Genomic DNA, 25,661 nt, shown 5'->3' with positions numbered 1-25,661 from the left:
TTCAGTGACTCAACAACATGAAAATGGACCCATGTTCCTTCCATTTTTCACTTGCCCTTCTAAGGGTGGATACTCTGTACTCCAGGTTAAAAGACCTTGTGGCCCCAAAATGCATGACTTGACTCTTTGTGTCACATCCAGAGGGGACAGCCACCCATGAAAGGGCTCTTGCTGTCTGTGGGGACAGAACCTCAGAAAGCAGTTTCCAGGCTCTCGGCCTCACATAGACAGGTGCTGGCTCAGGTAGTAAATGGCCATCAACTGTGATTGGATGGCCATCAGCTGTGGCTAGTTGGCCGTCAGCTGTAACCAGTGAGCCATTGGCCACTAATATAACTGCTGTGGCTATGCTAGCAGAAAATGGGGGCTAGCAAGAAGATGGTGGCTGGGCTGGCAAGCGCAAATTGCAGTTAGGATGGCTGGTTGCGGACAGTGTGGATCCAGCCTCCAGTGAGAGTATAGTGCCGCCAGCAAGAATATACTAGTATGACTCCCCTATCTATGGCTCCATGGGTGTTCCTTTTTGGCCTCACCATATCCTGCGTTCTCTTGTGGGGAGCGGGACCAGAGACCTCGCAGGCCTCCCCGCATGGCAAATGGTGCAGTGAGCAGGGTCTCCCTCACGACACATGGCATAGTCGGCAGGGTATGGTGCCAGCCAAAACTCTCCGAAGGATGGTGGAACAGTTTGTGCGTGTGAACACCCAGTCTCTGGAAGACCAGGAGGAGCAGCTGCTGGAGAGCTGGATCCCTGTGGAGGGGTGGAAAGATGTGGACGGTTCCCCAACCAGCACAGGCCAGAGAAAGCAAAGGTCGTTGCGGCCCTGTGGGCTGGGAAGATCCTGCTCAGGCAGCCCGGATGCGGGACTTGTCCCAGGAGGAAATGCTTGCTGAGTCCTCCGTGGGAGATGAGGGTGAGGTCAAGGTCGTCCCTCACCCCCAGGACAGCCCTGGTGAATGACCATGGACTATGGGGAATTGCCTTCCATCCCTAATTTGATGGATCGCTTGACTCTTTGCTTGGAAACGTACCAAGTGATCATTTCTCAGTGATCCTATTTTATCATTAGATTCATAACAGTGTAGGATATAAGGACAACAGAGGTCGCACACTTAAATATGCGCCCTATGTACTCATTTTCTACTTGTTCTTTCCTGATAAAAGTTAAAAAAAAAGGGCTCAGGTATCCGGGCGGGCGTGTGGCTCAGTGGTTGGAGCTCTGCCTCCTAATACTGAGGTTGCAGGTTCGATTCCAGCACCATTTGCAGTAGCTTATTGTTGCTCTCAGTAAATATATTTCCATAATAATTTCCGTTTACAGAATGCTTTCACAATCATTTCTCAGTGACCCTATTTTATCATTAGAGTCATAACAGTAAAGGATATAAAGACAACAGAGGTCGCACACTTAAATATGCACCCTCTGTACTCATTAGCTACTTGTTCTTTCATGATAAAAGTTAAAAAAAAAGGGCTCAGGTATCCGGGCAGGCGTGTGGCTCAGTGGTCGGAGCTCCGGCTCCTAATGCCGAGGCCGCCGGTTCGATTCCCACAGGGCCAGTGAGCTGCGTGAGCTGCCGGGGAGCTGTGAGCTACCGTGTGCTGCCACGAGTGGCCCAGCAGCCAGTGTGTGTCGCTGCGTATGCAGCTGAGCGGCTGCTGAGTGCTACCGTGCGCCAGCCATGAGTGGCCGGTGACCCGTGCGGCCGCAGCCTTCATTGTGCTACTGTGTGTTTCCGGGGCTGCCGTGTGCTGCCCTGAGTGGCCGGCAGCCTGCCTGGCAGCCATCTTGTGTGGTGCTGGGCGGCGGCTGTGTTACCCTGGGCGGCCACTGGGCGGCAGCAGCGTGGGCAGCTCTGTGAGAGCAAATGGCCGACTGGGCCCATAATGGCCAGGGAGCTTGTCCTACAACAACTAGACTGAAACAACGGCCCTGAATGGGAGGGAGGCAGGAAAAGGGGAGAAGAATAACTTTTGGAATTGGCTTTACTCATTTTGGGAGCAAGTTCGAAGGGAGCAGTTCAAAAGCGAGCAAGTTGGAAAGGGGGGAAAGGGGGAAAAAAGAATTACTTTCTCATTTTGGGAGCAAGTTCGAAATTGGGACTACCTTATATGAGACTTAGAAATTTTTCTGTTTTTGAGAACAATTACAAAAGTGGATTAGAACATGCTTGGGCAGTGAAATCAGCAGACCTGGATTTGCTAGACCTGATATAAGGAATGGTTCCTTTAAAAAAGAAACAAAAAGTATCTTGAGAGGAAATTTTAATACTTTTAAGTACATTTATTTATTTTTCAGAGGCTTTCTGCATAATGATATATTTGATCATGTAATCTTTTACATAAAGCCAACTGTTCTGGTCAAATGTTATGACAAAGCATTTGAAGTCAGTAAGAATTGTCATAAACGATTTAATTCAATCCCTTATCATACAAACAGATTGGTTTATAAGAGGATTTTTATTCAGATTGTTTAAACAATGCATACAATACAAAAATTAGAAAATATAACCTGTTTAGATAATTTAAAAAATGATAAAAGTCAGGTCCACATTACAGCTGCATCAGAAAACATTGATTAGGATGAAAAACCATTAACTTTTATTTAAAACAAGAACAAATGTGCCAGACATTAATCTTCCGAAACAAATGTTACTAAATGCAAAACTCCTTGCTTGTTTTTAACTTTTTAATTGGGGAAAAAGTACTCGATATAAAGAAATATAACATTGAATATAACATTGAAATGCTTAAAACTCAAAGAAAAGTGAAAATAAGGAAAAAACATAGGAGAAAATTTCAGACTTCTAAAAACACTTTGAAGTCAAGTTCAATTTATATTAACAAAACTCAACATTTATTGAATGTTTCCTAAGGGCCAGAAAACGTGTACAGGACAGAGAAAGGATGTATTTCTCATCATCAATATAATTCTGTCTTCCAGCAGCTTACTATTGGGAAAGAGGTTCAGTGAGAGTATACTAACAACAACAAAAATAGATTAGAGAATGAAGAGATAAAATCCCAGAGGGTTTAAAGATCACACCTGGAAGGATCTGGAAAGCATCCTGAAGGTAGGTATTAAATCAAAAACTGAAGGGTCTGAGATTTTGGCTTACTTGCAAGTTAACATGTGAGCCTGTCTGAATGATATGTATGTATACAATTGACTCTCGACCAATGTGGGGAGTGGGGGTGCCGATCCCCTGTGCAGCCAAAAATCCATGTATAACTGTTGACTCCCCTAGAAGTTTACCACTTATAGCCTCCTGTTAACTAGTAGCTTTACTCATAGCATAAACAGTCAATTAACACATATTTTATTTGTTACATGTATTATACACTGTATTACAATAAAGTAAGCTGGAGAAAATAAAATGCTGGGCGGCTGGTTTGCTCCATGGTTAGAGTGCGGTGCTCCTAACACCAAGTTCTCCAGTTTGATTCCCACGTAGGCCAGTGAGCTGTGCCCTCCACAACTAGATTGAAAAACAAAACAAACACAAAACAATGACTTCAAATCCTGGAAAAACACCCCTTTCCCCAATATGCCCCCTCCAAAAAAGAAAATGTTAAGAAAATCATCAGGAAGAGAAAATACATTCATGTACAGTATATATTTATTGATACTACAGGTTTACATCACCTGTTTAGAGGAGGAATTGTCTGCCAATACCTACATCAATATTCTTATATGACACAAAACACTATATATGTTATAACTATTACAAACACTAGACATGAAAAATAAAAACAATTCTGAAAAAGAAATTCATATTTATTTACAAGTATAGCAATTCATGAACCGATAACGAAAAAGGAGCAATATGATTGCTTAATGCTTGCCTAGTGTAATTGATGCGATTGCTTCATGGTAGTAAGGAAATCTCTAAAATAGTTTCCAATATATTTACTGAAAAAAAAGTCTGCATATAGGTGGACATGCACAGTTCAAACCTGTGTTGTTTAAGGGTCAACTGTACTGAAAAAATATGGGAACCCTGTGTCAGAGTCAAAGACCAGTTATAACTCTGATAAAAGCAGTAGCCAGAGCAATATCTGACATTGTTTTTTAAAGCCTGGCTCTCCACACAGAGACACGGTGAGAGACTGATGGTACCTGCACATGAAGTGGGGTGCATCACAGAAGAACTCAGGAATTAGGCAATGCTGGTCTTACCTAGACCTGCTGGGGACTTATCTGTTCTCCCGCAAATGAGAAAAAGAGGCCTTATATTTATGCTGGAAGGAAAACAAATCTTCCTTAGGGAGGAGAAGGGGACATTACTTTCCTGGAATGGTTCCTGGAAAAAAAATAAATAAATAAAATAAACAAAGCTCTCTACTATTTAATATAGTGGTCAGAAAAGAAATTTCCCCCCACTTTTCATAAAGGTTTGCCATGATGGGTGAGAACAGTATTTAAGAGGAAGTTAGAGAAGACAATCACACTCTCTGTGACAAATTTAGTCCATTGGGTGACATTTATGGGTATGAGGCTCAAAATGTGCCCGGTAAAGTTTTATGATTTTTCCTGAGAGCCTCTGCCTCCATGTTACTACTATGTCCTAAAGAGTTAGTTTGTTAGAGATACGGAGTCATAAAGCAGCATGAAATTGTCAGAAAACTGCATGGTGACCTCGAACAATTACGTTTAGTGGAAAAAACATTCAAGGTGAGAAGAGTAAGGATACAAGACGGAAGTGTCAAGGGTGTGGAGATTTCCTTACTAAAGAATAGAATTTTAAACCTGGTGATTTCTCTGGTTTCTTACAATTCTAACCATCCATGCTTACCTTTCCCAGGTAAATTCATTGTATTTGCCTACATTGAAAATTGTGACAACTTAGTTTACTTAGGTGTGGCTTGTCAGATCTTAATAAACAATCTCACACTTATCAATGTTTTGACATTATCAAAAATATATAAAGTCATTAGTGACTTTGCACTTAGGAGGTTTCTCACAATATTTTTGGCAATGGAAGACCAAGTGAAGGTTGAACATAGTCATTTTCTCTTATTAAAATACTGTCCCAAAGAATCCTGCATGTTAGAAGTTTATCAACAAATTGCAGCTCAAAAGTTATCTTCTCCTCTGTAACATATTTTCAGCAATTTCAGTCATATTTGAACTGTTTTCTGTGTTATCAGTACAATTATAAAGGATGCTGTAGACCGGCATCATACTCAACATAAATATATTTTATTCCGTGTGCTGTGTTTCCATATCTATTTTTGCTACTGTGGAAGCTCCCTGAGCACATGTCTAATTTCGTTGGAGATTCCCTCTCTCTCATACAGCTTCTCATACAGGTAAATTTATATAGAAGTAAAGTAATTACATAACTTATACAGTATAGAATATCGTGTTTCCCAAAAAATAAGACCTCACCGGAAAAAAAGCCCTAGCATGATTTTTCAGGATGACATCCCCTGAACATAAGAACCACTGCGTCTTTTGGAGCAAAAATTAGTATAAGACTCGGTCTTATTTTCGGGGAAACATGGTATGTATTCTCATCTAAAATAATATTGATATGCATCATCTCATGAAAGATAAAACTGAGAAAATAAATAACAATCATAATTATAAAAATAATTAATGTGTCCATAAATTAACAAATTAAAAACAAATGTATGGAGAGTTCCAGCTGAAAAAAAATAGACACTTTAGAATTGGAAGAAATCTTCATGCTGATATTCTATTTCACTGAGTCCAGTAATTGTCACTGTTACTGACAAATGAGGCTCAGGAAATAAGAACGTTCACAACCAAATCAGCCAACATGGTGAGCACTTGGCCCTGTCTTTTGATTCTGTATTGATTTCTTAAATTTTTATTATACAGATTCAAGTTTGAGAGAAGACCTGTAGAAACTATCAGTTTATAGCTTAAATAGCAAATAATGATGGATACACCAAAGAATATGCATGTTTGTAACATTGGTAAGAGAAACACTATTAGGAAAATGTCCAATAGTAATTTATGAATTTATTATAGGGCTATTTGAACATTATTCTAACTTCTGAGTTTAGCATCATCACAGGATATCAAGCTATCTCAAAAATGCAATATGTATAGTTACGACACAAAAACTGACGCACTATTGTTCTACATTTAATATGGTCATTTAAAAATTTTATGGTATAGTTCAGGTTGGATCACACAAAGATGGAAAAAATTGGAAACAAAGTGAGTAGTTTAAAATAATAATGAAACAATATTGATGATTGTAGCTTTGAAAAATAATACACTTCAGTTAATGTACCTAAAAGTGAAATCAGATATAAACAAATACAGAGTCTGACATACAGCTTTCTAACTTTTATTTTTAATTTAAAACTCTTTAAATATTTATAATTTTCATATTTCATACTTGTTTCTAAAAGTATACATTATTTCAGGAATTTTCTAGAATCCTGCAATTGCACAAATACAGTGTGAACTCACATTCTATTATTTTGAAAAATTGGACTTAGTAAAAATCGCAACTTCTCAGCAACTGTGTGTGTGTTAAATGCCACTGAGTCAGCTCTGACTGCTGGCATCCCTGTGAATGCGTGTTCTCTCCTCAACAGCCCTGCTGGGCTCCTGGAGACGCACTCCTATGGCTTTTTTCATGGAGTCAATCCATCTCATATTTGGCCCTCCTCTTTTCCTGCTGCCTTCTATTTTTCCCAGCATGGCTGTCTTTTCCAAAGAACCCTGCCTTCTCATGATGTGCTCCATGTAGGACGCCTGCAGTTTTGTCATTTTTGCCTCAGTGATGTTTCAGGCCTAGTTTTCTGTAGGACCCACTTGTTCATCTTCCTGGTGCTTCAGGATATCCATTGAGCTCTTCTCCTAAACCATATTTCAAGTGAATTATTTTGTTTCCTGTCTTCACTGTCCAGCTTTTGCGTCCATACATACTAGTTGGGAATACAAGAGTGTGGATGACCTCAGCTTTGGTTTCTAATGGCACCTCCTTGCTCTTGGTGGTCTCGCTCAATTCTTCCATTGCTCTCCTCCAAGCCTCAGACTTCTCTTGATTTCTTAGCTGCAGTCTCCACTTGAATTGATAAATGAAACCAGGCAAGCAAAACCTTTAATAATTTCAATGTCTTCGTGTCTATGTTAAAGTTGTGTATTTCTTCTGTAATCATGATTTTTTTGTCTTTTTCATGTTTAAATGCAGTCCTGCTTTGGCATCTATTTTTTTCACTTTCATCAGACGTTGATTCAAATCATTGCTACTTTCTGCCAGCAAGACGATATCATCTGCATATCTTAAGTTATTGATATTTCTTCTATCAATTTGCCCTTCTCCTTCCGCTGAGTCTAGCCCGCTTTTTCATACATTATGTTCTGTGTACAGATTAAACAAACAGGGAGATAAAATGCACCCTTGTCTGACACCTTTACCTGTGGGAAACCGTTCTGTTTCCATATTCTGTCCTGACAGTGGCTTCCTGCCCACAGTACAGGTTATGCGTCAGGACGATGAAATGCTGAGGGCCGTCTGTTTCTTTCAGAGCAACTGATAGTTTTCCATGATCTATGCAGTCAAAGGCTTTCCTGTAGTCTATACAACATGGACTAACCTTACTCTGACATTCTTTGGAGGCAACTCTACGAATGATACCAATAAACATGTCTCTATCTTTCCTATAGATACCTCTTGCCATTCAGTAAGGATAGAAATTCCTATGAATAATATACCTGAGAAACGTCATTAGCTAAGTACATAGAGAATTCCCAAACATAAAAATGCAGTACTTGCAAAAGCATATGCTGATAATAATAAACGTATAATAATGGGAACCACAGCAGTAAATATGTAGTGAAATACTTTAGAGCCACATAAAATAAATCTTAACGGTGAAATCTTTCCCCTGGTTTGGGAAGAGAAACCAGACAATGGGGGAGTCAGCATAGATCTATCTGAACTCTCTGACGGTTTGAACGCAGTCACAAATGTTATATTAGCTTGGATTTGTCTTTAGACTATTACATGGCTTCAAAATTACATTCAATAGATTTGTGTATTATATCTGAAATTGATTAATGCATTAGGCTTTTTAAATAAGTAATACCTGCGCTGTGCATGGACAGTTACTTTAATGGTATCTAATTAAAAAATATGTTGAACTATATCTACATATTTTTATTACTGGATTTCAGATCAAAGTAGACTTGTTAGCATTTGAACAATGAAAATTTCACAATTTTCTCCTTTCCCTTATTGTCATTTAACATGAACCTTTTGTAAACAGACATACTGTGCCACTGCCACAGTTACTGCATGTAATCAGTGACTTTGTTAACTTTAGTAATTCTTTCACAAGATAGGAACACTGCACTGCCATGGGTTTTCCTTTGAGGTTATTATACATAAAAATAAACAACTCTGCATCACAGTTTTAACAGATCATCTAGAACTTGAGCTCAAGAGAACACGAAGTACCCAGTCGAGAGAAAACAGTGTGGACTTGAAACACAGAAACTTCAGGAGTGAGAGCAGTAAATTTGCTTACTGAGAATATGTAATGCCTCAAGTGGTCCACAACTGTAAACCGTTAGAAATGCATAATTTTATATCTTTCCTTTTTAAAAAAATGTACTTTTTCAACTTTGACACTTTCATGGAATTAAGCTCAGAGGAATGAGAATTAAAGTATTAAATTTAACAGCAAATCATCTTAGTTCCACCATTTGTAACATTGATTTTGAGGATGTCACAGATATTACATTACAGGATAATACACTGTGAAAGTTTTTGTTGTTTTCTATACCCTTGGTGTACTCAATTCTGGTCATAGTTATTTTCAATCAAGATCAATTTCTAAGTTCCAGAGTGTCATGCAGGGAGGCCTGTGGGGTCCCTGCTCCCGCTCCCCACACAAGAACGCAGGATATGGTGAGGCCAAAAAGGAACACTCACAGACCATAGGTAGGGGAGTCATACCACTATGGTCTCACTGGAGGCTGGGTTCACCGGACGTGCGACCTGCTGTCCGTTTTTCTGCCAACCAACCAACGACTCTCCTCCACTCTCCTCGACTCTCCTCCTCTGTAGCCGCAGCAGTTATATTAGTTGCCAATGGCTCAATGGCTACAGCTGACGGCCAACCAGCCACAGCTGACGGCCATCTACCACCCGAGCCAGCACCCCTCCATATGAGGCCGAGAGCCTGGAAATTGCTCTTTGGGGCTCTGTCCCCACACAGAGCAACTGTAAAATAATTCCAGAAGCTCTTTCAGAGTGCTAATACATACTTCCATAGTATACCCCAAACTTAGCTTGTCTTTATCCCAAAACCATTTCCACTTCTTGTTTTCTCTAACTCAATGAGTAACATCATGCCGGAAAGAATAGCTTAATTACTTTCCACCCTGAGCATACCCATCAGTTATACACACAACAACCTTGTCCCACTAATATTTCTTCCTTACAACTCTTGAATATCGCTGCTTTCCTTTTACCCTCTACTCTTATGTTAGTTTAGATGCAGATTCTCCCACATGGAATTTTAACATTCTCTTGTATCCAGAATTCAGACTTAACATTTTAATCCAAAAAGTTTAAGTGATTGTTTTCCCTAAAGTACTAATTCAATATTGTTACTTTTCTGATTTTAACCTACAAATGGTGTCTTTGTCTTTAGAAATTATCACAACGCTTTAATAAGGCATAAAATATGTCATGGTCTAATTTTCTGTTATATTTACAGGTGTTTACACCTACTGTCTCCCTCCTACTCTCCATTAACCTTGCTTGGCTAACTCCTACTCATTTTTTTTTTCTTCTAAACTCTTTTTTTGTTTGTTGTTTTTAATTGGGGAACATTGGGGGGGCGCAGCTCAGCTCCAAGTCCAGTCGCTGTTTTCAATCTTTAGTTGCAGGGGGCGCAGCCCACCACCCCATGCGGCGACTGAACTGGCAACCTTGTCGTTAAAGCTCCCGCTCTAACCAACGAGCCATCGGCCGCCCCCATTCTACTCATTCTTGGTGCTCAGGTTTAGTCATTTCCCTCTGCAGCTCTTCTACCATCTCGCACTTATTCTGATGCTGTTCCTACTCACTTCACAGTAGCATTTTTCAGATTTTATTATTCTATTTTATTTTTCTGAATTCCATTGGTCTCTAAGCTTCTTCAAGACAAGATTTCTGTCTTATTCAGTGCTTTATCTCCAGTACTATCCTGGCATCAGACATAAATAGCAACTCAGAGTTATTTGTTTAATTGCATGGGTTAATGTGAGATAATCTATGGAAAACAAACTAGATTAAATCTATGCATTTATCATGAGGCAATTTTGACATAACTACACATCATATATTATATTTTTACGTTTCATATGTCTGGCAGTTACGTATGTAAACTAGCTAAGGTAAAGCAAGAAGATTGTAAGTACACTTAAACATGTATAAGAACATAGGATCACAGGTAAGAACACAGAACTATAGTATTTTTTAATTATAATTTGTTTAATTATGCATTTATATTTTATTTTTATTATTTATCTTTATGTGTATAAAGACTACAATGGGTATTTCTTAAAGTAATAATTCAAGGAGCAAGGTGTTTCTATTTTTCAGGCCCACCATTTTCCACCTGTGGTTTTCAAGGTTGTCATGCTTTTCTTATTTAACCTGACAGAAGAAGAGAAAAATTACAGAGAATGCACACAGGAGGTTTCTATAGTCCAGTCCTAAAGTTGATTCACATTAGTGCTGTGTATATTACATTGGCTATACTCCAATTACATCCAAATGCAAAGGAGTCCAGCAGATATTCTGTAATGGGTTCTCCAAGAAGAGGAAATGGGTTTAGTAAACACATATCTTGTCTCTGCCACCAGACAACCGAACTGGTCACAAAACAGAGTCACCCTTGTTCCCAAATAGAGAACAAAATCAATCCCTTTTCAAAGAAGATAAGCAAAAACATCCAATTATTGCACCCAATTCAAAGTTCACGATATCTAGGCTATCTATTTGGCCTTGGTGAGTTCCTAATTATCTGACAACCTGTAAACCAAAAGATATCTGATTTTTAAATGTCTCAGTTTATATAACTAAGGAGCAGGGGTTGGATAACCATGATAGAAATTCTCATCTGGAAAAGTAGAGAATGAGAGACACATTGAAATCACTTTTCTGGAGCAATAAAATAATAAAATCCTACAGACCAGGCATTGTAAGAATTTCTGCTTTTACTATTAGAGAATTACCTTAATCAGACCCTAATTTTCCTCTTTGTATATTGTTTTTCATGATTATTGATCTCTCTCTCTCTCTCTCTCTCTCTCTCTCTCTCTCTCTCTCTCTCTCAACCTTCTTTCTTTCTGGCAAATTCTTCCTTGTTTGTTCCTCTCCAAAGCTACATCTGAAGTGGGTGTAATTTGGAGAAAATGACCTATTTGATAGTGTCCAGTTTTTACAGTGTTCTTCTTACTTGTGCAACACTGAACATCAAGAATCAATTTGAAGTAAAAAAGTCAAAGGGGTGTTTTTTATTCTGGATTTGTTGTTTCAGTGACAATTCCCTCAAAATATGGTATGTTTCTGATCTGTATGCTTGCAGGCATTTCAAATGTGCCAGTAAATTCATAAAAAAGTTATCTCAGTGTATAATTCTCAGGACTGCTTTATTTACTTGTTTCATTAATGTTATGTTTCTTTTCGCACTTAATTGCTAATTTGAGGGAAACTGAAGGAAAATATTCAGGTGGGGCAGTGTTATCTTGAATTATCTTTATCTCAGGACTGAGACACTTGTCCAACGAAGGAATCTTATTGCACCTCGATTGCTAAGCCTTCTTAAAACCCACAACTTTGTTTTATTTCTATACTCACATGTACAGTTGAAAGCCAGTTAATCCTCGCTTGATCTCCTATTTTACAATGCCTTGCTAAAAACTACCAATCATAGCTAATACACAGTATATTTGTTTGAACTATATTTCCCTGAAGTCAGGGTTGGTTGGCACATAGCCTGTTTTCAAAATTTCCAACAATTCAGAGCAATCGTTTTACCAAGTATTTTGCCATTACATAACACAGATCTTCAGCTTTACGATTTGCAATCTCCTTCATCCAACCACCAATCCAATGTCACATATTCTAGGTGCCTGTAAAGGCAGCGAGCCGTTTCCAGTTACCAGTTTCGGTACAAGCTCATGCAATGCTAGCCACTCTTATAAATAAATGTGCAGATGCTCAAAATGTGAGCAAAGTTTATTTTTTGTTCAGGTAAATTCCAAAATTGGTGTTCTAGCATGGCCTGTGTCTTTCTTCCTAGTAGTGGTTAACAAATCAGCGTTTCTTTCATTTTTGAGTCTCTGATTTTTGGCCCTTGGGCTTCATGTACATTAGATCATGTCCAAAGAAAGGGAAAAAAAAATATGGAGAATTGTGTACAGGAAGGTTCACGGGTCAAGCCTAGAAATAGTGCCCAGCGCTTCTACTCATATTCTGTGACTCACTCACAGTGCATGGCCATGCCTAAAATCCATTGAATCTAGCTGTGTATGAAGGAAGAATAAACAGGTCTGTATCCATATTCACATCAGTGTATGATTTGATAATGATAGCTTCAATATTCTTCAGAGAGCGATTTCTACTTTTCTAGCTACCATTTTGTAGGAGGGGTAGTCTGAAAGTTTGGAAGGATGCTTTGAGGTCATGGAAGAATTGATGCCATTGCATACAGCTGCATCCTGAGGAGGAAACTATAACGGAAAATTAGAACAATTACTGATAAACTTATAAATTACATCCTTAGGCAAGAGAATGCGTCGGGAGAATCATACTTCTTTGAAAAATGAAAATGGATGTTTAGGGAAAACATAAACAAAAAGCTTCCAGATATGGTTTTACATTAAAATTTATAAATTAGTCTCAATTTTTTATTTCAGAAAAATATTCAAGCATTAACTGGGAAAATAAGAGGCATGTTTTCAGATTAAGGGAGCTCAATTCAGTTTAGATTCACCATTGCATTATGCATGCACGTTTGTTTAATTGAAGATGGAATGAGTGTTTCTGGACTTAAACTAAAATAGAGTGAAAAATGTTTGTGGATATTATGACATAAATCATGCGAAACTTTAAACTTTTATTTATCATGTACTTCCCAAAAATGCAAGGTGGAATGACACAGTAGAAGTATTATTTTGCAGGATATTTTCCAGACAAAAACACTTAATTAAATTTCTCTTGTCAAAATGCATCCTTCCTCCAACTGTATATCTGGGTAATGTTATGACTATGCACATTTAAATTTTACAGGAATATTTTTTATGCTCTGGGGCTTTTCATTTACTATTATTATTGCTCATTATTTTTTCAAATCACGTCTAACAAAGCTTTTTAAATTAAAAATGTAGTGGCAAGCAATTTTGTTTTCTGATTCTCAAAATTATATATATATATATACTGTAATAAAAGAAGAAACAGAGGGAAACATCATAGAATACCACCACACAGAAATAATAGACAACAACAAAAAGGCAAAGAAACAATGGAGAGACAGCTTTACCAGAAAACTAAAGATAGAATGACAGGAAATCCTCATATATCAATAATCACCCTAAATATAAATAGACTGAACTCACCAAGAAAAAGGCACAGAGTAGCAGATTGGATCAAAAAACTAAACCCAACCATATGCTGTCTCCAAGAGACACATCTCAGCTACAAGGACAAGCATAGACTCAAAGTGAAAGGGTGGAAATTGACACTCCAAGCAAATGGTACCCAGAGAAAATCAGGTGTAGCCATAATGATATCAGATGAAACAGACTTTAAGGTGGAAAAGATAACAAGAGACAAAGATGGACATTTCATAATGGTGAAGGGGACTGTACAACAAGAAGACATAACAGTCATCAATATTTATGCCCCCAGTCAGGGAGCACCGAAATACACCAAGCAACTACTAACAGAACTAAAGGGAGAAACTGACCAAAACACAATTATACTAGGGGACTTAAATACATCATTGACAGCTATGGATAGATCATCCAAACAGAAAATAAATAACGAAATAGTAGCCCTCAATGACACATTAGATGAAATGGACATAATTGACATTTATAGAGCACTTCATCCTAAAACATCAGACTATACATTTTTTTCTAGTGTACACGGAACATTCTCAAGGATAGACCATATATTGTGACATAAAATCACCCTCAGCAAATTTAAGAAGATTGAAATCACACCAAGCATATTCTCTGATCACAAGGCTTTGAAATTGGATATCAACTGCAAAAAGAAAGTGGGGAAAAACACAAATATATGGAGATTAAACAACATACATTTAAAGAACGACTGGGTCAAAGAAGAAGTTAGAGGAGAGATCAAAAGGTACATAGAAACAAATGACAATGAAAATACATCCTACCAAAATTTTGGGGATGCAGCGAAAGCAGTTTTAAGAGGGAAATTTATCTCATTACAGGCCTATCTCAAGAAACAAGAAAACTCCCAAATAAATAACCTCATGTTACACCTTAAAGAACTAGAAAAAGAAGAACAAGTAAAACCCAAGGTCAGCAGAAGAAAGGAAATAACAAAAATTAGAGCAGAACTAAATGAAATAGAGAACAAAAAGACAATAGAAAAAATTAATGTGACAAACAGCTGGTTCTTTGAAAAGATTAACAAAATTGACAAACCCTTGGCTAGACTCACTAAGATAAAAAGAGAGAAGACCCTAATTAACAAAATCAGAAACGAAAAAGGGGAAGTTATCACAGACACCACAGAAATACAAAGGATCATCCAAGAATACTATGAAGGACTATATGCCACCAAATTCAACAACCTAGAACAAATGGACAAGTTCTTAGAAACATATAGCCTTCCAAGGCTGAACCATGAAGAACTGGAAAATCTAAACAGACCGATCACCAGTAACGAAATTGAATCAGTCATCCAAAACCTTCCCAAAAGCAAAAGCCCAGGACCAGATGGCTTCACTAGTGAATTCTACCAAACCTTCAAAGAGGATCTAATACCAATCCTGCTCAAACTCTTCCAAAAAATTGAAGAAGAGACAGTACTCTCTAACTCATTTTATGAGGCCAACATCACCCTGATACCAAAACCTGGTAAGGACAGCACAAAAAAAGAAAACTACAGACCAATATCTCTGATGAATACCGATGCAAAAATCCTAAATAAAATTCTAGCAAATCGAATACAACAATGCATTAAAAAGATTATTCATCACGACCAAGTGGGGTTCATCCCCGGGGCACAAGGATGGTTCAACATACGCAAATCCATCAATGTGATACATCACATAAACAAAATAAAGGACAAAAATCATATGATTATATCAATTGATGCAGAAAAAGCATTTGACAAGATACAACATCCATTTATGATTAAAACACTTAATAAAATAGGTATAGAAGGAAAATACGTTAACCTAATAAAGGCCATATATGACAAGCCCTCTGCTAATCTCATAATTAATGGAGAAAAACTGAAGCCCTTTGCTCTACGTTCAGGAACACGACAGGGCTGTCCACTGTCACCTCTGCTTTTCAACATAGTGTTGGAAGTCCTTGCCCGAGCAATCAGGCAAGAGAAAGAAATAAAAGGCATCCAAATTGGGAATGAAGAAGTTAAATTATCACTCTTTGCAGATGACATGATGCTATATATAGAAAACCCTAAAGACTCCACCAAAAAGCTATTAGAAACAATCAACGAATACAGTAAAGTTGCTGGCTACAAAATCAACGCACAAAAGTCCATTGCCTTCCTATATACTAACAATGAAATCTCAGAAAAAGAAATACAAAAAACAATTCCTTTTGCAATTGCAGCAAAAAGAATAAAATACCTAGAAATAAACTTAACCAAGGACGTGAAAGACCTATATGCTGAAAACTATAAGACATTTTTGAAAGAAATTGAAGAAGACACAAAGAAATGGAAAGACATTCCGTGCTCATGGATTGGAAGAATCAACATAGTTAAAATGGCCATATTACCCAAAGCAATATACAGATTCAATGCAATCCCCATCAAAATCCCAATGGCATATTTTAAAGAAATAGAACAAAAAATCATCAGATTTGTTTGGAACCACAAAAGACCCCGAAGAGCCAAAGCAACCTTAAGAAAAAAGAACAATACTGGAGGTATCACACTTCCTGACTTTCGCTTGTACTACAGGGCTACAATAATCAAAACAGCATGGTAATGGCAGAAAAACAGACACATAGACCAATGGAATAGAATTGAGAACCCAGAAATAAAACCACATAAATATGGACAGATAATTTTTGACAAAGAAGCTAAAAACATACAATGGAGCAAAGACAGCCTCTTCAATAAATGGTGCTGGGAGAATTGGATAGCCACGTGCAAAATAATGAAACTGGACTGCTATTTGTCACCATGTACCAAAGTTAATTCAAAATGGATCAAAGACTTAAGCATAAGACCTGACACAATAAACTGCATAGAAGAAAACATAGGTACTAAACTTATGGACCTTGGGTTCAAAGAGCATTTTATGAATTTGACTCCAAAGGCAATGGAAGTAAAAGCTAAAATAAACGAATGGGACTCTATGAAACTTAAAAGCTTCTGCACAGCGAAAGAAACCATCGACAAAATAAAGAGGCCACCAACTGAATGGGAGAAGATTTTTGCAAACAGTGCAGCCGTTATGGAAGGCAGTGTGGAGGTTCCTCAAAAAATTACGAATAGAATTGCCATATGACCCAGCAATCCCTCTCCTGGGTATCTACCCAAAAAATCTGAAAACATTTATCCATAAAGACACGTGTGCTCCAGTGTTCATTGCAGCTTTGTTTACGGTGGCCAAGACATGGAAACAACCAAAATGTCCTTCGATAGATGAATGGATAAAGAAGTTGTGGTGCATATACACAATGGAATACTATTCGGCAGTAAGAAAAGATGATATAGGAACATTTGTGACAACATGGATGGATCTTGAGAGTGTAATGCTGAGCGAAGTAAGTCAGACAGAAAAAGCAGAGAACCATGTGATTTCACTGATATGCGGTATATAAACCAAAAACAAGAAAAGAACAAGACAAACAAATGAGAAACAGAAACTCATAGACACAGACAATAGTTTAGTGGTTACCAGACGGTAAGGGGGGTGGGGGTGGGAGATGAGGGTAAGGGGGATAAAATATATGGTGATGGAAGGAGAACTGACTCTGGGTGATGAACACACAATGGGATTTATAGATGATGTAATACAGAATTGTACACCTGAAATTTATGTAATTTTACTAACAATTGTCACCCCAATAAATTTAATTAAAAAATATATATATATATATATATAAAAGAAAATATAAAATGTATAAAATGAAGGTAGGGGAGAAAAAGGATAGAACTGTTGTATGCAATCAAAGTTATCATCAGTTTAAAAAGACTGTTATAACTAATGTTCTGTGTAGGCCTTATGGTAACCACAAAGCAAAAGCCTATAGTAGATACACAAAAGATAAATAAATCAAAGCAAACCATTACAGAAAAGCATCAAATAACAAAACAAGACAGCAAGAGAGGAAGAAAGAAAAAAAGAAACTACTAAACAGCCAGAAAACAATTAACAAATGGCAATCGTAAGTCATAACATATTAATAATTATTTTAAATATAAATGAATTATCCAAATAAAAGACATATAGAGTGGCTGAATGGATTAAAAAACAAGACTTGACCATTACTTCCTACAAGAGACTCATTTCAGCTTAAAGGACCCACATAGAATAAAAGTAAGGGATGGAAAAAGATATTCCGTGTAAATATAATAATAAAAAAAAAAAAGATGTTGCAATATTTATATCAGACAAAATAAACCTTAAATCCAAAACTTTGAGAAGAGACTAAGAAGGTCATCATATAACTATAAAGGGGTCAATTCATTAAGAGGATATAAAAATTTAAAATATATATGCACCCAACATCAGACCATCTAAAAATATTGATAGTTAAGCAAGTAAATAAATTGAATCAGTAGTCAAAAATCTCCCAACAAAGATAAGTTCAGGACCAGAGGGCTTCACTAGTGAATTCCACCAAACATTTAAAGAAGAATTAATGCTTATTTTTCTCAAACACTTCCAAAAAATTGAAAATGAGGAAACATTTCTAGACTTACTTTACAAAGCCAGCATTACTCTGATACCATAGCCAGATAAGTACAACACAAGAAAAGAAAATTACAGGGTAATATCCCTGATAAACATAGATGCAAAACTCCTAAACAAAATATTAGCAGAACAAATTCAACAGCACATTAAAGGATCGTACGTCACGATGAGTGGGATCTTCCCCTGGAACACAAGGAAATCGATAAAATGAAGGATAAAAATCATGTGATCCTCTCAGTAAATGCAGAAAAAGCATTAGACAAAAATTCAACATCCCTTTATGATAAAAACTCTCCACCAATTAGGTACAGAAGAAATGAACCTCAGCATAATAAAGACCCCACGGTAACATCATACTCAACAGTGAAAAGCTGAAGGCTTCTTTCTAAGATGAGAAACAAGACGTGAAAGCATGTGTCTTCTCTCTCTCTCTACTTTTATCTAACACAACACTGGAAGTCCCAGCCAGAGCAATTAGACAACAAAAAATATATAAGGCATCCAAATTGGAAAGGAAGAAGTAAAATTATCTCTGCATGCAGACGACATCATCTTTTATCTAGAAGTAAAGATTCCACCCAAAACTATTAAAACTAATAAATTTAGTAAAGTTGCAAGATATAAAATCAATATACAAAATCAGTTATATTTGTATACACTATCAACACATTATCTGAAAAAGAAATAAAGAAAATAATTCCATTTACAAGAGCATCAAAAGAATAAAGTACTTAGGAATAAATTTCACCAAGTGTGTGAAAGATCTGTACACTGAAAACTATAACACATTGATGAAAGAAATTGAAGATTTTTTTCAAATAAATGAGTGTATCCCATATTCACAGATTGCAAGAATTAACGTTGTTAAAATGTCCATGCTACACAACGTGATTTATAGATTCAATGCAATCCCTATCCAAATTCCAGTAGCATTTTTTACAGGAAAAGAAATCCTAAAATTTTTATAAAACCACAAAATACCCCCAAAGAAGTAAAGCAATCTTGAGCAAGAAAAACAAAGTTGGAGGCATCACAATTCCTGATTTCAAACTATATTACAAAGCTATTGTAATCAAAACAGCATGGTTTCATATAGAGATGGATACATAGACCAATAGAACAGAATAGAGACCAGAAACAGACCCATGCACATATGGTTAACTAATCTTTGACAAAGACATCAAGAATACACCGTGGGAAAAGGAGAGCCTTTTCAACAAATGGTGTTGGGAACACTGGAGAGCCACACACAGAATGAAATTGGACCACTGTCTTTCACCGTAAACTAAAATCAACTCAAAATGAATTAAAGACTTGAATGTAAAACCTGAAACTGTGCAACTCCTAGAAGATAAAATGTAAGGGAAATCTCCTTGGTATTCATCTTGGCGATGATTATTTTGGATTTGACACCAAAAGTCCAGGTAATAAAAGCAAAAGATCAAAAAACCACACACACACACACACACACACACACACACACACACACACACACACAAACTGTGATTACATCAAACTAAAAAGCTTCTGCTCAGCAAAGGAAACAATCAACAAAATTAAATTGAAATGTCAACATTAAAGAATAGGAGAAAATATTTTGAAAACCGTATATCCAATAAGGAGTGAAATATATAAGAAACAAAATATATAAGGAACAACTCAATAGCAAAAACAAAAACAGAAGAAAAAAAAAACTAATGAAAAAACGAGCACAGGACCTGGGTAGACATTGTTCCAAAGAAGACATATAAACGGCCAACAGGTACATGAAAAGATGCATGACATCACTAATCATCAGGGAAATGCAAATCAAACCACAAGGAGATAGCAGACCACACGTGTTAGGGTGGCCGTTATCAAAAAGTCAAAAGATAAGTGTACAGGAGGACGTGGAGAATAGGGAACCGTTGTGCACTGTTGGTGGGAATGGAAGTTTTGCAACCATTGTCGAAAACAGTATGGAGATTCCGCAAAAAATTAAAAATGGAACTATCATATAATCCAGCAATCCCATTTCTGGGTATTTATTTAAATGGACCAAGATATGAGAACAACATAAGTGTTTGTCTGCAGATTACTGGAGAAATATATACATATAACATATTTAAGGTCTTAATGAAGAATGGAATCGTGCCATTTGTGACAACATGAAGGGATGTAGAGGGCATTATGCTAAGTGAGAAAAGCCAGACCCACAAAGACAAACACTGCTGATCTCACTTACGTGTGGAATCTAAGAAAACCGTCAAACTCATAGGTAGAGTGGTGGTTGCCAGGGACTGGGGAGTAAGAGGAAAGCAGAGAGGCTGGTCAGAGGGGTCAAACTTTCAGTCATAAGATACATAAGTTCTGGGGAGCTCATGTACAGCACGATGACTACGGTTAATAATAATGTATTGCATCCTTGAAATCTGCTAAGAAAGAAAATCTCAAGTGTTCTCAGCACAAAAAGAGGAGGTAACTGTAAATATTCTAATTAGCTTGACTGTGATGGTCATTTAACAATATGTATATATAGCAAAACATCACATTGTACAAGCTAAATGTACACAATTTTTATTTACCAAACCTCAACAAAACTGGGAAAGAGAAAAAGATGTGGCCTCCCTCAGCTTGATAAAGGACATCTGCAACATACCGTGTTTCCTAGAAATAAGACCTAGCCGGACCATCAGTTCTAATGCTTCCTTTGGAGAAAAAATTAACATAAGACCCAATGTTTTATTTTATATTATATTATATTATATTATATTATATTATATTATATTATATTATATTATATTATTATATTATATTATATTATATTATATTATATTATATTATATTATTAATCATATAAGACCTGGTTTTATGTTATAGTAAAATAAGACTGTGTCTTATATTAATTTTTGCTCCAAAAGATGCTTTAGAGCTGATGGTCCAGCTGGGTCTTATTTTGGGGGTAAACACGGTACCAACAGCTGACAGCACATGTAACAGTGAAAAATGGAACACATCTCCCCAAGATTAGGAAGGAGACCAGGATGTCCTCTCTCAGCCCTTCTATTACCCTCATAGGGGAAGTTTGAACCAGTGCAATCGGACAAGAAAAGTATACAGATTGCAAAGAAAGAAATAAAACTGTCTTTGTTTCCAGATGACAAGATTGCTCATACCGAAAACCCCAAACAGGAAACTCCTGGACTGAATAAGTGCACAGAGCAAAGCTGTAGGACACAATGTTAGCATAAGAAATTGGATTGCTTGTCTGTATCCGGCAATGAACAACCGGAATGAAATGTTTCTAAAAAATACTATTTACAATAGCACCACAAAAATGATGTACTAACAAAATACATGCAGAATCTGTACACAGAAAACTACAAACTCTGATAAAATGAATCAAGAAAGATATAAATTAGCAGAGAGATATTCCATGTTCATGGATTGGAACACTCAATATTGCTACCATGTCATTGCTTCCCAACTTGTTCCATAGCTTCAATAAACCTCAATCGAAACCCCAGGAGGCTATTTTGTACATAATTGAGAAAATGATTCTATAGTTTATATGAAAAGGTAAAAGACCTAGAGTAGCCAGCACAACACTAAAGAAGAAAAGCATGGCTGGAGGAGTCACACTACCCCTTCCAGCCCTAACTGCAAGGCTCCGGTCATGAAGAGTGAGCACCAGCTGGCGCTGGTGGAAGGATCGGCACCCTGACCATTGGGCCCGACTGGAAGCCAAAAAACAGTCCCAAACAAACACAGTCCGTAGATCTTTGACAAAGGAGCAAAGGCAATTCAGTGGAGAATAGTTACTTTCTCAACAAAGGGTGCCGATGTAATTGGGTATCCATGTGCAAAAAAACCCTAGACACAGGCCTCACACTTTTCACAAAAATGAAGTAAAAATGCTTCATAAACCTAAATACAGAATGAAAGCTACAGCACTTCTTCTGTAGCTCCATCTAGGAGGCGAAAATCTATGTGCCCTTGGGTTTGCTGATGATTTTTTAGATACAACACCAGAAGCATAATCAATGAAAAAAAAAAAAAAAAAGAATTTTGCTTGTGGAAGAGCTGTTAAGAGGATGAAAAGACCATCACTCTAGGAGAAAAATATTTGCAAAACACACATCTGATAAAGGGCTTATATCGCAAACATGCAAAAGAACTCTTAAAAGTCAACAATAAGAAAACAAACACAAAAATAAGCAAAAGAATCTGAACACACACCTCACCAAAAACATACACAGATGGCAAATAAGCACATGAAAAGATGCTCCACGCGTCATTAGGGAGTGGCAAATCCAACAGCGAGGTGGCAGCACTGCCACACATTAGGTTGGTTAGTAGCCAACAGCTGACACCACCGATGGCCAGCAAGGATGTACAGGAACTCTCCTCCTTTGCGGCTGGGAACACAAACGCCAGCTCAGAAGGCAGTTGAGCGGCTTCTCTCATGACGGAGCAGTCCCACGCCCTTCGGTAAGTGGGTGCTCAGATGTCCACTCCGAGATCAGTATGAGAATGTTCACAGCAGCTGAAGCCATTCCCAAACCGGAAGCAACCAAGACGTCCTTTAAAGGGCAGGTGGGTGACCCAGCATGTGATGGAATACTTTTCAGCAATTAGGAGAAAGAGCTGTTAAGTCACAAAAAGCCATGTGTGAATCATAAATCCATGTGACTTTGTGACAGAGGCCAGTCTGAAAAGGTACATACTCTGTGATTGCAATTGTGTGACATTCTGCAAAGGACGCAATTCTAGAGATGGTTTCAAAAGAATCAGTGGCTGCCCAAGGCGTCAGGTGGGCACACACTGAGAAGGTGACACACAGGTCGTGTTTTAAAGGTTGTTCAGGTGAGCAGTGGAGACGGCCATGAATTCTTAGACAAGTCACTGAGTCCCTCTTTCTTTGGTGCAAGCAATTCCTCTGAGTCAGTACCGTGTGGACGGCTCTCCACGGGTGACAACATACAGATGGAAAAGGGTGTGCGGTGGCAGAAGTGCTCACTTCTCCTCCTCGTCCCTCGGCAGGCTGCCTCTCTTCACATGTCTGACGTTGCCTGAGGAAGAAGCATTGATTGTATCACAGAAACACTGCCCATGAAGGAAACTACCACTAGGGCCGGGAGCTCCTGGCACCCGCTACACCGTTACACCCCCACCAGAGCGGGCTGCCCATGCACAGCCGGCAACGCAGGCTGGGAGGGCTTGACCTGAGGCCTTGGGGCAGCCCCTTCCCTGCTGTGTTGCTGACCCTTTGCATCTGAAGCCCCAAACCGTTTCTCGCTGAGGGTGAGAATTATGTAGAAACCACGTGTGGATACACGTGTTTGACGTCGAGTAGGCACTGAGAAGAGTCAGGTGGGTCAGAGCTGCGTCCTCCCGCTGGCCTCCAGGAAAGTGCCGTCTCCCTCGTGGTGTCACAAGCACAGTGGCCCTGATATGGGCAGCGCAGCCAGCTCCCAGGTCCCAGCCCTGCATTACAGCTGCTTCACAGCAATTGTTCTAGAAGCACTGGTTGGGAAGAGATTTAAAATGAAATATGGCTCATGCCCCAAAATGTGAAACATGCAAGGTCAGGGGCAAGAGTGGGAGTGTGCAAGGGTCGTGTGTGTGCAGGGGTTGTGTGCAGGGGTTGTGTGCAGAGGTGTGTGTGCAGAGGGCGTGTACAGGTGTGCGTGTGCAGGGGCGTGTGCAGGTGTGTGTGCAGAGGTGTATATGCAGGGGTGTATGTGCTGGGGGCACATGCAGGGGTGTGTGTGCAGGGGAACGTGTGCAGGGGCGCCTGGGAACGGGGTACGAGGCCAAGGCCTCCTGACAGCTCCTAAGGCTTTCCACCCAACCCTTCACATCTGAAGCCACATTGTGAAACCACAGACTGCAGATTTGGTCAGGCTTTAAAATGTTTCTAAAGCCTTTCTCTCCCAGGTTTCCACACTGTGTCCCTTCTTATAATACATCTGTGTTCTTAAAAACATGAGTGGGATAAAAGTTGGGAAGGAAATATGGTGACTTGGGAGTTTGCCGTTTACCATCCCCCACCATGAGCTCAGTGTAGCAGGACCCTGAGTGGCACACGCAGTCCCCCGTCCCACCAGAGACGGGACGGGAGCCCCCTGTCCCCTCAGCGTCCTCAGGTTCATGACCCCTGCACTGAGGCCACCTTCCACCTCCATGTGCTCCGGGTAGGAAAACAGAGGATGGCTTTTACGAGTTAGTCTCTAACTGTAAGTAAGGCAGAGTCTAATCTTTGAGGCAGAGTGAAAATGGAATGATTTTCTTTAAAATCTGCAGGACTCTGACACCTGGTGGTTCAAGGCTGTGATGCACAAAGAAAGAGCAGCAGCCTGAAAAAGAGAAACACGGCAGCGGCTGCTTTGGGGTGCAGACCCCCGGGGAGCACACGCCCACAAGCCCCGCACCCCAAAGCCTCCTCCTGCTTTGTGGGCACGACCAAGTGGCAAAATGATTCAGGACAGAAGCTCGAATCAGACGAGACGGGACCTGAATGGTGTCTGGCCCTGGGTAAAGGACTTCAGCTTCAGGAACCTCAACTCTCACCCGAAAGGAAGAGAAAACAGCCCCAGACTGACAGTCTGAGCCACGTGTGTCTAACAGCCTGGGCAGGTCACAGAGGGCAGGTGCGTGTGGGCCGAGGTCGCCGTGGATGCCGCGGGCCCTGGGCCGGGAACCAGCACAGAGGGCCCACCGTGCAGACTCCCCGGCTGCCCGGCAGCCCTGTTCCGCCTCCTTCGATCCCTTCTCACCCGCTCTGCAGGTCCTTGTACAGACCTAGGCAACAGTGTGTTTTTAAAACGGCTGTCATTTTAAGTCTTCTTTTGAGTAGGACCCTATGGAACGGCTGATATGCACCATTTTGACCTGCAAAAAAATGGCTATTTCGTAGGGGTAAAACCAAACAGCTCCCCATCAGTTAAAAATCATTGTCTATTATTAGACTTTTTCAAGGGAATAAACAGTTTGGGAAAATTATTTTCTGTGGGCTGAAATCATAGCATGATGTTTACTTCACCCTGAACTTAGATGGGCCCTGGACGGGACTTAGCCTGTAAAGCATCTCTGCTACAAGCCCCACGGTAAAACATCGGTAATTACCTCCAGTAAAAGGCTCTTCTTCTGTGTTTCACATAAGAATTTTATAGAAAATTTTATGCTACTGGGGATTTCAAAGACAATTTTGCTACATAGAATCCAAAACTGCTTTCCTTTTTACCATCCGTGAAATCAAGAAACAACAAAACCTGTTGTTACCGAAAATAAAAACCTCCTAGGCAACAAAGTCACACAATACACAACTCATCGACGCTGCACAGACGGTCTCTTGGAAACAGCGGCTCATTTGCTCTGCGTTCTGCTGGTGGAAACTCCGGGCCCAGAGAGTGGGAGGTGGGAAGGTGCCCAGCACAGCTCACAGGCACAGCCGTGCAGCCCATGAGCCCCACAATGCAGTGGGATTCAAAGCAAACAAACATACAAAAACAAAGACAAAATGGAGAGCGTG

The 25,661-nt window shown here is 39.0% G+C and overlaps 1 long non-coding RNA gene across 1 annotated transcript; it reads right to left on the bottom strand.

Annotated features, from left to right (window-relative positions):
* Nucleotides 1-2,818: 2,818 nt before the first annotated feature.
* On the bottom strand, nucleotides 2,819-23,753 carry LOC141569614 (uncharacterized). The gene is made up of 2 exons (XR_016019103.1): nucleotides 22,367-23,753; nucleotides 2,819-3,480 (listed from the first exon to the last, which is right to left on the bottom strand). It is a non-coding gene; the product is annotated as an uncharacterized LOC141569614 (long non-coding RNA).
* Between the last annotated feature and the right edge of the window lie 1,908 nt (nucleotides 23,754-25,661).

Source organism: Rhinolophus sinicus, chromosome 15 (genome assembly GCF_057876585.1).
Source record: "Rhinolophus sinicus isolate RSI-liver-muscle chromosome 15, RSI-T2T, whole genome shotgun sequence".
NCBI classification, from domain to species: Eukaryota; Metazoa; Chordata; class Mammalia; order Chiroptera; family Rhinolophidae; genus Rhinolophus; species Rhinolophus sinicus.
This window is presented reverse-complemented; position numbering and strand designations above follow the sequence as displayed.